General features: G+C 45.4%; 1 long non-coding RNA gene across 3 annotated transcripts in view; it reads right to left on the bottom strand.

The window, feature by feature from the left end:
• LOC133759933 (uncharacterized) overlaps positions 1-13,979 on the bottom strand; it is a 28,770-nt gene that overhangs the window by 5,291 nt on the left and 9,500 nt on the right. For all 3 annotated transcript variants that reach the window (XR_009865939.1, XR_009865937.1, XR_009865938.1), the window contains exon 3: positions 12,130-12,366. This is a non-coding gene — a long non-coding RNA (uncharacterized LOC133759933). The remainder of the gene's footprint in view (positions 1-12,129; positions 12,367-13,979) is intronic.

Below are 13,979 nucleotides of genomic sequence, written 5' to 3' on the forward strand. Positions count from 1 at the left end.
TGTAAAGAATAACTACTGAATTTTCTGCTCATATCATGAATTATCTTCCTAATGTCATTGACTTGTCTGCTTTTAACTTTCCTTAAAATTGATATTTTTGAATTCTTTGTCAAACAATAGTTTTCCATATTTGTGGTTTGTTATTAGGGAGTTATGGTGTTCTTTGGAGGTGTCACATTAGCTTTTATTTTTCCATTCTTCTTGTGGTCTTATGTTTTTTTGTTTGTTTGTTTGTTTGTTTGACAGGCAGAGTGGATAGTGAGTGAGAGAGACAGAGAGGGCCAGCGCCGTGGCTCAACAGGCTAATCCTCCGCCTTGCGGCGCTGGCACACCGGGTTCTAGTCCCGGTCGGGGCACTGGATTCTGTCCCGGTTGCCCCTCTTCCAGGCCAGCTCTCTGCTATGGCCCGGGAGTGAAAGGTCTTCCTTTTGCCATTGGTTCACCCTCCAATGGCTGCCGTGGCTGGCGTGCTGCAGCTGGCACATCACGCTGATCCGAAGCCAGGAGCCAGGTACTTCCCCTGGTCTCCCATGCGGGTGCAGGGCCCAAGCACTTGGGCCATCCTCCACTGCACTCCCGGGCCATAGCAGAGAGCTGGTCTGGAAGAGGGGCAACCGGGACAGAATCCGGCACCCCAACCGGGACTAGAACCCAGTGTGCCGGCGCCGCAGGTGGAGGATTAGCCTGTTGAGCCGAGGCGCCAGCCATCTTATGTTGTTTTCTATTCATCTGGTTGGCCAGTTGCTTCTACCAGATTTTTTTTTTTATTTTTGACAGGCAGAGTGGACAGTGAGAGAGAGAGACAGAGAGAAAGGTCTTCCTTTTGCCGTTGGTTCACCCTCCAATGGCCGCCGCGGCCCGCACGCTGCAGCCGGCGCACCACGCTGATCCGATGGCAGGAGCCAGGTGCTTCTCCTGGTCTCCCATGGGGTGCAGGGCCCAAGGACTTGGGCCATCCACCACTGTACTCCCTGGCCACAGCAGAGAGCTGGCCTGGAAGAGGGGCAACCGGGACAGAATCCGGCACCCCGACCAGGACTAGAACCTGGTGTGCCGACGCCGCAAGGCAGAGGATTAGCCTGTTGAGCCACGGCGCCGGCAACTTCTACCAGATTTGAAGGGTGACTGTCATAGCTAAAACTTTCTGCTGGTGGTGTGTCCTAGGCTATTGGTTGGCTAAGCTGCGTTGGCCTTGGTTCCATGCGGGTGTTTTAGTACAGTGCCCACGCTCCTTTAGCTGTAACCAACATTGGCGGTGTCTGCAAGGGTCTCGGTGGCTAAGGATGCAGGGATTGTGCGGCTGCACTGCCAGTTGGGATGCAGCTTTCTTAAGTGGGGAAAGTTCACTGGCAGCTCTGGCCACACTGTGCCTAGCCACAGGTATGGAGCACCCACTAGCTTCTGTGGGTCATATGAGGCCAAGATAAATACTGTGATCCCAGGTGGCTGTGGCAATATGCCCACTAGCCAGGCAGTGGGCTGCAACAGGAGCCAGGCCACACTAGTGTGCCCATATGGGGTGTCTGTCAGTGCCTGGGAGCTGAGCAAGTGACTTTGCAGGACCTTCAGGGACTGACTTGAATAGGAAAGTCTGCCAAGCTGCTTCCCTGGCCCAAGAGTGGGTAGGTAACTCTGGTTTGCTTCCCTGGCCATTAGTGGTCTGAGCTGCCCACAGCTAGTATCTGCTTACTCTCTGGGGCCAAGGGTACATGTTGAAGTAAGTTCTTGAGTTAGGCACTCTAGGAGGAGTTCCCTAACGCTTTGAAACTTAATATAAGTTCCAGAACTTGCTAGTCTATGGACAAAGGAAATTGTGGTTCTTGAAGCTGAAAACCTCTTCTGAGCTGGAAGGAGGTTAACACTGTGACCTTCTTGCCATAGCATGTTGACAATTTCTCCCCTCAAGACTTGCTAAGTAAATACAGGCATTGTGGCTCAGAGAGTTAAGCCACCACTTGGAACACCTGCATCTCATATCAGAGCCCAGGATCAAGTCTTACTACCACTTTCAACCCAGCTTCTGGCTAATGCATCTGGGAGGCAGCACAGGATAAACCCAAGTACTTGTCTTCCTGCCACCTGGATAGAGTTCTTGCCTCCTGGGTTCAGCCTGGTCCACTCCAGTAGTTATGGGCATTTGGGGAGCGAACCAATGGATAGAAGATTCATCTCAGGGCTGGCAATGTGGCACAGCGGGTTAAAGCCCTGGCCTGAAGCTCCGACAGCCCATATTGGTGTCAGTTCTAGTCCCAGCTGCTCCTCTTCCGATCCAGTTCTCTGCTATGGCCTGGGATAGCAGTGGAAAATGGCCCAAGTTCTTGGGCCCCTACACCCACGTGGGAGACCCAGAAGAAGCTCCTGGCTTCAGATCGGTTGCAGCTCCAGCCATTGCAGCCATCTGGGGAGTGAACCAGTGGATGGAAGACCTCTCTCTCTCTGTCTCTACCTCTCTCTGTAACTGTTTTTCAAATAAATAAAATAAATCTTTTAAGAAAAAATAAGAAGATTCATCTCTCTCTCTCTTTCTCCTCCTACCATATCATTCTGCCTTTAAATAGGTAACTAATATTTAGAAAATAAAAAGAGAGAAGGAAAACAAGAGTTTTTAAAATATATTTTCAAAGTAACTGTCACTTATAATAGTAATATATATTGAGAGCTTAAAATGTATCCAGCGGCCGGCGCCATGGCTCAACAGGCTAATCCTCCGCCTTGCGGCACCGGCACACCGGGTTCTAGTCCCGGATGGGGCGCCGGATTCTATCCCGGTTGCCCCTCTTCCAGGCCAGCTCTCTGCTGTGGCCCGGGAAGGCAGTGGAGGATGGCCTAAGTGCTTGGGCCCTGCACCTGCATGGGAGACCAGGAGAAGCACCTGGCTCCTGGCTTCGGATCAGCGTGATGTGCGGGCCGCAGCAGCCATTGGAGGGTGAACCAACGGCAAAAAGGAAGACCTTTCTCTCTGTCTCTCTCTCTCTCTCTGCCTGTCAAAAAAAAAAAAAAAAAAAAAAAAAAAAAAAAAAAAAAAGAAAGACTATTATCTCTACAAGAAAAAGGCCAAATAAACCCACCTTGGCATTGGGCAAATGTTTCACCACCAAAGCATTAAAAAAAAAAAAAAATGTATCCAGCACTGTTCTTCAATTGCCTCAAGTTAATCTTTTTTTTTTCTTTTTTTTAAAACTTCTATTTAATGAATATAAATTTCCAAAATACAGCTTATGGATTACAATGGCTTTCCCCACCCCCCATAACTTCCCTCCCGCCCGCAACCCTCCCCTCTCCCGCACCCTCTCCCATTCCATTCACATCAAGATTCATTTTCAATTCTCTTTATATACAGAAGATCAGTTTAGTATATATTAAGTAAAGATTTCAAGTTAATCTTTTCAACAATCTTTACGTTTTTTTATATGAACAAACCAAGCCTCAGAAAGTTGCCTAACCTGCAAGTGACAGAGCTGAGATTCAAACATGTTCTATGTTTATTATAAGAGGCATAGGATTGCTATAAGGATTAAATAAATTAATATCTACAAAGTGCTTAGAGCAGTGCTGGTTGCAATAGCCCTTGCCATTAAGTGCCAGCATTAATGTTAGACCATTTTGTACATTAGAAGAAATATGATTGAGTCAGTAAAAGTACATGAAGTCATTTAAATAATCTGAAATGTAAAGTAAGGTCTCATTTATTCGGTGAGTAATATAGCTCTGTGTTTTTCAACATAGTTTCCCCTTTGTTTTTATTTTCCATGTGTGCCATTTACTGGAAGGCCTCCTGCCACCAATTCCAAATGATTTATTTCCCACTGCCCCACCCTTTTCATGCTTTTCCATCACAGAGAGATTTTTTAACATAAAAATCAGAGAAAGCCAAGTGCTTTAAATGTAGCAGTTAGGGTGAGAACCCACACAAAGAGAAGTCTGTGCGAAGTACAGGAGGCCCTCTTATCTGTGGTTTCACTTTCCGTGCCTTCAGTTACCAGTGCCTTCAGTTACCAGGCGTCAACTTGGTCCAAAAATATTAAATGGAAAATTCCAGAAATAATTGATTCATAAGTTTTAAATGATTTTCATATTGTATATTGTTATAATTATATTTTATTATTAATTATAGTTGTCCATCTCTTACTGTGCCCAATTTATAAACTAAAGTTTGCCATAGGCTTTTAGTGAAGAGAAAAAACATAGGATATATAGGCTCTGGTAGTATTTACAGCTTTAAGCATACACTGGGGGTCCTGGAAAATATCCCCTACAGCTAAGGGGGGGCACTGGGCGTGTGAAATTATTGGATCTTTAATTGTGCTTTGTATTGGGTAATGTTTCTACCTGTGGGATGTGAGAGCAGGTGGAATACAATAAAAATTTGAGATCCACCCTCTGTTTCCTATATGTAGGAGAAAAACAATTGCATAACTGCTTGCTATATAAAGCAAAGGGACAAGTAATATCGGAGTCTGACTGGCTGAAAATACGCCATGCTTCTGCAGCTGAATGTCAAGCTCACAAAAATATGGAAAAAGCCCTCCTTATTTCCCTTAGATAACACCTGGCCACAGGTAGCTACCAAGGTCTTCAAAGTGGCTTGTTTGAATGGACATGTTCTATACATGCAAAATTCACACCTGGATTTCAAAGAATTCATTAAAAAGAACAAAATATTTTAATATTCTTTACATGTTGAAAGGGTAATAGCTTGGTTACATTGAGTTAAATTGTATTGTTAAGATTATCTTTACGGATTCCTTTTTATTTTAAGAGGTACATACTATAAAATTTGAATTGACCAATGTGATTCTATTAGATTTTACAGGGTGGTGCTGCTCTAGAATAAAGCCTGTATTTCACCTTGATCTGACCCTTGTCTCAGTACCTTAGAAACATAATACAAAAAGGACTGAATTCAAATCTAGAAACAGGCACATGTATTATGTACCTACTAAGAATATAACAGTTAATAATGAAGAGCTCTTTTTCTTAAGAGAAAGATTCATTGAAATCCACACGAGCCATGTGCTGGGCAACCCTGCAACTAGAATGATGCTCATATTTCTACCACACAACTCCAGCCTGCAAAACCTCCTCCATGTGGGGCCCAGGAAGCTTTCCAAACGATGTGAACAAAGTCTCTCTCTCTCTCTCTCTCTCTCTCCTCTTCTCTACTACTACCCCCCACCCCGCGTGCCTGTGGTTCTCTCTATACCATTAGACTTGCTGACTCTAGCCTGCAACTTGCCTTCAAAAGCTGAGTAAGTGGGAAGATGGGTACGTACTTTCTATATTGTATATTCCAGTGCTGATACCTTTATTTACCTTCACATTTGTATACTACTGACACCCCATTACATAATTAACTACTAGGAGGTCACAGTGCCATACAAGGAAAGCACAGAAAAAGAGCTATTTGCTTCTCAATCCGCTCAGCTTCTCACCATATGCACCAGCAGATATTACTCTTATTTTTCCTAGAGACAAAAACAGTCTGCTTTGAAATGTATGGCAATGGAAAGTTTGTCATTTGATAGGTAATACTGGGGCTTAGAAAGTGATGCCCCAAAGTCAAGGCCTCAGAACCAGCCTCAGAAGCAGTTTCTCTCTGATTTTCTGTCCTCCTGTCTCTCAACCCTCATTCTTCCCCAAAACAAGCCACAGGAATAAGCATTCTTCCTCCTGAAGGCAGATCATAGAAACCAGCATTCCTTTTATGACCCCAAAGCCAATCATAAACCTAAATTTATTACTCTAACTTGCCCTGTCTTTCTTTTTTTTTTTTTTTTTAATTTATTTTTAGTAAATGGAAAGAGAGAGAGAGAGACCTGGAGACACAGACCTTCCTTTCACTGTATCATTCCAAATTGCCTGCAACAGCAAGGACTAGGTGAGGCCAAATTCAGGAGCCAGGAACGCCATATAGGTCTCCCATATGGGTAACATGGACTCAAGTACTTGGGCCATCACCTGCTGCTTCCCAGTGTGTATGTTAGCAGGAAGCTGGGTCAAAAGCAGGGCTGGACTCAACCCCAGGCATTCTGATATGGGATGCTGGCATTCCAAGTGGTATCTTAAACACTACGCCACATGCCTGCCCTTGTCCTTCATTCCTATGTAGGAGATGGTCATAAAGAAATTCTTGGGGCCGGTGCTGTGGCATATGGGTAAAGCTGATGCCTGCAGTACCAGCATCCCATATAGGCGCTGGTTCAAGCCTCAGCTGCTCCACTTCGATCCAGCTCTCTGCTATGGCCTGGGAAAGCAGTAGAAGGTGGCCCAAGTCCTTGGGCCCCTGCACTAGCAGATAGAAAATCAATTTCTCTCTGTGTGTTTCTCTCTCTCTCCCTCTGCCCCTGCCCCTGCCTTTCTGTAACTTTGCCTTTCTTCCCAATAGCCAGGCTAACAACTGGAGTCATCTTTGCTACTTTTCTTTCTTTCACACCCACACCCCAATATGTCAGCATAACCCTTTCACTCTGCCTTCAAATAAAGCATCAACCAGAATTCAGCCATGTCTCACAACCCGATGCCAACTTGACCCACATGCAAACCCTCACAGGCTATCCCTTTGATCACTGTGATACCTTTCTAACTTTGACTCTTCAGTCATATTCTCAGTACAGCAGGCAGAGCAGCCCTGACATACTTAAATCCCCTCTCTGCTCAGAACCCCCCGGGTGAGAAAGACCACAACCAAAAATGCCCTATACTCACTGACTCAACCCATACTCAACTCCTTGCTGTTTCTCAAAATACCAGAGGTTCTGCACCCCCAGGACCCCCACCAAAATGCTGTTCTCCCAGTAGATAGCACGTATCTCACTCTTCCTCCTCCTTTAGGTCTTTCCTCCACTACATCTGTGCAGTAGAGGAAAGGAAAAAAAAAGTAGCAAAGATGGCTCCAACTTTTAGCCTAGCTACGAGGAAGAACGGAGGGTCTGTTTTCTGAGACTGGAAATAGGAACAGCAATGGGAAATCTGGACTTCAATTGTGGACATTTTAGAAATCCAAGTGGATAAAATGAAACATGTTATTGTGAGGGTGAAAAAGCAGGTGGTCTTGTACTCGCCTGTCATAAAGGGGCATGGCGAACCCTCCAATAACCAAAGGCAGGTACACAGGAATAAAGCACAACAAATCTATGTCCCTTGCCAGCCTTTTAAACACTACCCAAAACTCCTTTCCTTTGTCCTGTTGTTCTCTATAACCTCCACACCAGCGGGCATGTGATATCTTCTTATTTCTCTAGTATTTATTTCCCAGTGAATAGGATCCCTCACAGATGTAGGGATTCTGTTTTGTTCACGTCCTCCCCAGTTCCTAAAACAGTATCTGGCATAAAACAGATAGTCAATAAACATTTGTGAAAGGAGTGAGATTTTCAGAAGAGGAAAATGAAATATGAGGGAGCTCAGTTTAGCCCCAAGTCACAAGACTAGTAAGATCAAGAGTCAGGATCAGAACTCAAGTCTGTATGACTCCTTTGCCCCATCCACCCTCGAGCACATTCCACTCTTAAGCTGGCTCAGGAGGTAAGAGTGGGCTCTGAAACCCAACCACAAGAGCTGGCAGGCTGTGATGCGGTGTGGGGGAAGCACACACCACAGTTCAACTATAAATCCTGCTGGAAGGACTGAGCTGCAACAGAAAGGACACTTTTGGCAGGATTGCTGACAGTTTCTGAGATTAAGGAAAATAATACAAAGGCATCTGCCCAAGGTTTCCAGTGTTAAGATTGGTTTTAACTATTTTTCTTTCAGCTGTAGCCCTCTGAGATAATGAATGTACCATATGTCTGTATCTCTAGGTTCCCATACAAATTAGGAACTAAAAATGGCACATGATTAAAACAGAGTTCTGCTTGTTTCCATGGGAAATCAACTGCTATGAGCCCTTAGGAAATGAGAGGGAGAGGGTGTTCATCTGGAGCTGTTCTCCGGCCAGTGGCTGCCCTCTGCCTACAACCAAGGACCCAGTCCACAAGCTCTTCAGCATGTTGGCCCAGGTGAGACGCTGTCATGGGCTGCCTATCCTGCCGGCTCCGAGTGGGACTGTGGAGGTCAGTGTGCTTGTCCTGTTCCTTTAAGCTCCACCACCAAGGGACTGGGCCCTACCCTTCAGGCTCTCCATGTTAGGTCCCTGGCCAGCCATACTGGGAACAGCTCCCTTACTAATGACAAATAGACATTTAGTAAAGTAGACCCCCAGCCTTGTCCTGCCAGTGTGGTTCCAACACACACCGAGCCCTTGAACAGGTCTTCTGGAAGACAGGAGGGGGAGGTGCATCACGAAGGATTCTTGCTGAAGAGTCACTGATGGTTACGGACAACTACAGGGAGTTAATTCGGGAGGCCGGGGGTTAGTGTTCTGTAAGACGCAAGGAAGTGTGCCCTGGGCCACTGTGCCAAGGCTTCCTCCTGGAAGCTGTGATGAGGACATTTTCCTGCCTGCCCTAGAAGTAGCACCAATTTGCCTAAAGGAGATCTTGCTGAGGTAGGAGGCTGCTAAAAGAGTCCAGTGTTGTTTTGCCAAGTGGGAATCTCCGCTTCCCTGGGAATATGGGTCCAGGAGCTGAGTAGCCTAACCAGAGAGTTGCTGACTTCCCAGCCCCTAGCAAGATGAGGGAGAAAAGATGAACTTTGCTAGCTTTCTTAGACCCAACATTGTCTCAGGCATGCAGTAGTGAGGCCTCACACTGGACACTAGGCAGTAAGGGAGAGTGATTCAGACAACCCTGAGAGTCCGAGGAATGCAGCGCCACGGTTTGAATGTCTACAACGTGGGATAGTATCTGCCGCCCAGGGAGCCTGCAAGGATTAAAGAAGCTGACAGAAGCAAAAGCACTCACTCCAAGCCTGCTGGCCAGTGGGTACCCGATGCCTCGTGAGCTCTTTTCTTTCCCTCTGTTGCTATGTTTTACTGCTCAAACTGGAAACAGACAGCTTAGTGAGCAATAAATAGACAGTGCCTGCCCTCCCCCATACACCACCACTCCCAGTACCAACAACTGGATTTCTCTCAGAACTGCTATCTAGGATGTAGACAGAGCAGAGCAACTGAACTCTTTTTTTAAAGATTTATTTTATTTACTTGAAAGGCAGAGTTGGGGTGGGGGGAGGAGAGAGATCTTCCACCCTCTGGTTCACTCCCCAAATAGCTGCAACAGCAGGGCCTGGGCCAGGCTGCAGCTAGGAGCCAGGAGCTTCTTCTGAATCTCCCCCGTGGGTGCAGGGTCTCAAGCACTTGAGTCATCCTCCTCTGATTTCCCAGGGGCATTAGCAGGGAGCTGGATGGGAAGTAGAGCATCCAGGATTCGAACCAGCTCCCATATGAGTTGTAGTGGCTTAACCTGCTACACCAGCACTGCAGTTGAAATCTATCCTTAACATGTCCATTCACTTGTAACCCATCAGCTTGGTTATCTTGCCTAGGTAGAATGTTTCCAGAGAAACTCAGTGGCAAAGGACATTCCTGTTATCTTCTGCCAGAATAAGCCATTAGAATGACCCTATGGAATTCTGAGAGTAGATCATAATGCATTCTGAACACCTTGCTCCAGAATGGTCAAAATATTTCGATGCCTCTTCCCTTCAGATGACTCAGAAGAATGATTGCTGGCATCACAGGTTCTGCGTAAGCAAGTTAGAGGAAGTAGTAGTGCTTTCGGCTCCTGGGGAGGCCTTTAGAAAGTCAGATTGTCTGTCCTCTACAATCATGCTGTCCAAAATCATGCTCCAATGACTTGTTCTGCTTCTGCTGCTTCCAAGAACGGCTACTTAAGAATTTCTCTGCTGTTTCCACCTCAACTCAGTTTTGACACTAACTACCCAGAGTTGCCACAAGTGCCACAGGTTAGAGGCCAAGTCCTCCATGAGACTGACCTCTCACTTCACTGCCAGCCACATGTCTCAGGAGGTCCTCAGGCCACCCACACTTCTGACCAACTGGCTACAAATTCATAGGTTTCTCATGATCCCCTCTGGTTCATTAATTCATTAAAACAATTCACAGAATTCAAGGAAGTGCTGTGCTTGCGTGGGCACTGTGGCGTAACAGATTAAACTGCTGCTTGGGACACCTGCATTCCACATCAGAGTGCCCAGCACTGAGCCCCACCTCCATTTCCCACCCAGCTTCCTGCTAATGCTCCTGAGAGGCCATGGATGACTGCCCAAGCACTTGGGTTCCTGTCACTCACGTGGTGGACCTGGATGAAGTTCCAGGCTCCTGGTTTGACCTAGATTAGCCCTGGCTATTGCAGGCATTTGAGGAGTGAACCAGCAGGTGGAAGACCTCTCTTTTTCTCTCTGTCCTTCCCTCTTGATCTCTATCTGTGTGTGTGTGTGTATGACTCTTCTTTTCAAATAAGTAGATAAATCTAATATCAAATATAAACAATCAAGCTGGCATTGTGGCATGACAGGTTAAACAGCCACCTGCAATGTCAGTATCCCATACGGGCATCAGTTCAAGTCTTGGCTGCTCTACTTCCAATCCAGCTCCCTGCCAATGTGTCTGGTGTTGACAGCAGCAAAGGATAGCCCCAATGCTCTGGCCCCTGCACCCATGTGGGCAACTTGGATGAAGTTCCTAGCTCCTGACTGTGGCCTAGGCCAGTCCTGACCACTGAGGCCATTTGGAGAGTGAACCAGCAGATGGAAGATCCCTCTCTCTCTCTCTTTCAAATACATAGATAAATATTTTAATAAATAATATAATTTACTATTGAATATTAGTAAAACTAACATTTCTCACATACTTATACTGCGTTAGGCTCTCAGACACTACACATATTAAATCATCTAATTCTCACAACCACATTATAAAGTAGGCTATAACTTCCCCCTATTTATTATAATTTTCCTCAATTTATCTATAGGGAAACTGAGGCCTAGAAAAGTTAAACACCTTGTCCAAGTTCTCACAGCTGTGGACAGTAAAAGAGATGATTATTTTAAGAATGTATTGGGGCCAGCACCGTGGCTCACTTGGTTAATCCTCCGCCTGTGGTGCCAGCATCCCATATGGGTGCCGGGTTCTAGTCCTGGTTGCTCCTCTTCCAGTCCAGCTCTCTGCTGTGGCCCGGGAAGGCAGTGGAGGATGGCCCAAGTGCTTGGGCCCCTGTACCCACATGGGAGACCAGGAAGAGGCACCCGGCTCCTGGCTTCAGATCGGCGTAGCTCTGGCCGTAGCAGCCATTTGGGGGGTGAACCAGCGGAAGGAAGACCTTTCTCTCTGTCTCTCTCTCTCACTGTCTAACTCTATTTGTCAAATTAAAAAAAAAAAAAAAAGAATGTCTTAGTCTATCTAGCTTCTGTGACAAATTATACTGGTACTTTATAACAAATTCATCACCACCACCACCCCTTTCTGGAGGCTGTGAAGTCCAGGATGAAGGCTTCTATAGACTTGGTGTCTGCAGCCAGCACTGTGGCATAGCAGGTAAAGCCACCAAAAGCAGCGACAGCATCCCATCTGGGCAGTGGTTCAAGTCCCAGTTACTCAACTTCCCATCCAGCTCCCTGCTAATCTGCCTGGGAAAGCAGCAGAGGATGGTACAAGTGCGTGGGCTCCGCACTCACATGTGAAACCTGGAAGAAGCTCCTGGCTCCTGGCTTCAGCCTGGTCCAGCCCTGGACATTCTGGCCATCTGGGGAGTGAACCAGCGATTATAAGATTCTCTCTCTCCTTTTTTTTTTTTTTAATAATTCTGACTTTAAAAAACAAACAAGATTTGCTGTCTGATGAGGATTTTTCTCTTCTTCATAGGTAGTACCTCTTGGTGAATCCTCACATGACAAAAGGGAGGGACAAACTCCCTTTGGTTTCTTTTTAAGAGCACTAACCTCATTCAGAGGAGCCCTCATGCCCACTTGTCTCATTCTTAATGGCAGCCCACTGGGGACTGGGTTTCAACATAATGGTGTGGAGGGGACACAGATGTTGAGACCACAATAAAGAGTTAATAGAATGAAAGGGTTATAAAGGCCTTGTGGGGTTCGCAGTTGAAGAGAACACATAAACACTGATGGAATTTGGATAGGAGGACAGCGGAGAGATAAGCAAAGGGAAGAAGATGGAGGGTGGTCTTACAATGTGTACAGAATCAAGGAGGTGGTCAAATACAACAAACTCACCAGAGCCAGGTGCACATTTGTTTAGAGGGTTCCCTCGGAGCCAACAACTGCAAAGTTCAGGACGGTGATTTTGTCCAGAAATGTTCGTTCTGTTATAAAACAGGCAATTGCGGGTTAAAGTCCAGATACATCCAACTCCCTGTTAGTGACCTTCAGTACTTCTTTTCACCTACTTGAGGTCTCACAAAGGTCAGAAGACAGGTTCACATTTGCTTCTCTTAAACATCTAGATTCACTCTAGAAAATAAAGGCACAAAGTTCCACATTCAATTTTGTCCTTCAAAGTCTTAACAGGAAGAGCGATAAACACCCACACGTCTCCACAAACGTGTTCAGCAAAGACCATTACGACTCCCTCATTCTCTGGCAGAAAGGGTGGCAAGAGGCACTAGAAGTACATCTCACTTTTACATCTGAGATCTGTATCATACCACTTTTCAGCATCCAAGACCCTGAGCAGATCTAACATTGCATAGAAATCTGCGTAAAAGCTTCCTATCACTGTTTTTTTACAAATCCTTTTGGTATTCCAGAAGCTGGGCAGCAATCTATATATGCTGCAGATTAAATGACTTCCTCATCATCCTAAGAAACAGTCATCCAAGATTTTTTAAATTCCTTTCCCCTTAAAGCACCAGAAGTCCACCACGTTTCTCCACCTCCACCCCCCTGGGGAGGCTGGCAAGGTTGAGCTGCCAATCGGAGTGAGGAAGAAGCATTGTGAGGTGATGCCAGGCAGCCTCACAATGCGCCCATCTGGGGCCTGGGGATATTTGGGCAGTTGGAGGGCTAGCAGTCACACCACTCCTGCTTATGAAAAATGGAAGCTTGCCCAGGTAAAGAGCTAACAACTTTAACAATATTATTGTTTTTCCCTCCCTCTTTGGATACAGACTTAAAGATAAACACTCAATATCTAATATCTAGTATATATTTGCTCTAGGTTATTAAAAGATTTTTCAAAAGCATCTTATGTTAAGAGTTTGAGGCACATCAAAACCTTATTGGAACCTTTATTTCAAAGTGGCTTAACTAGATTGTCTCCCTACTCCCTTAGGGTACACAGTATCTCCTGTCCCAGGCTACATGGCCTGCTGATGGACACCAGTTCAACCTCTATGGTCCTGAAATACACCCAAGAGAAAGGAAGAACACAACATCACATCTAGGGAGGGAATACAGGTATAAAACTCCAGAGAAGCAAGGTAATTTATGTTTATTTCTCTTTAGCGTTCCAGAAAAAAATGACATTTTCCATTTTCCAGCAGTGTTTCGAAGTCTGATATTGTGTTATAAGACAGAAGGGAGTGATAAGAGTGTGCTCCTTATAATCTTGCTGCCTGGGTTCTGCTGTGGGTCCTGACCTTGTGCAAGTGACATTACCTGTGTCTCTGATTCCCCATCTATGGAGTGGGATTGTAATAATATCTGTTCATCACATTGTTACATAGATGAAATGAAATCATACATGTAATATGTTTAAAGCCATGCCTGCCATAGAGTAGGTCCTCAATAAATGTTAACTGGCTACCTTGTTTGGATCATTCACATCATTGCAGGAAGTTGTCAGCAGTCTATCTCATAAATTTCCAGACTGGGTTGCTCCCAAACCAATCACTGTTAAATTTTAAAGCCCAGGAACATTTTTAATAAAAAATGTTTGCTTCAAAGCAATTGGTCAGTGGCTTTATTATAGAAAGCATGTTTAGTTCTGATTTAGCCAATAAAGTGAACACTTAGTAGGAAATGATATCAGACCATATGTAAATAGCCTATTGTCTGGAGCACATCACAAGTTGAAGAATATTGGAGACATTTATAAGATCAGGATGTTTTCAGTCTCTAAAATG

This window comes from Lepus europaeus, chromosome 5, assembly GCF_033115175.1.
Source record: "Lepus europaeus isolate LE1 chromosome 5, mLepTim1.pri, whole genome shotgun sequence".
Taxonomy (NCBI): Eukaryota; Metazoa; Chordata; class Mammalia; order Lagomorpha; family Leporidae; genus Lepus; species Lepus europaeus.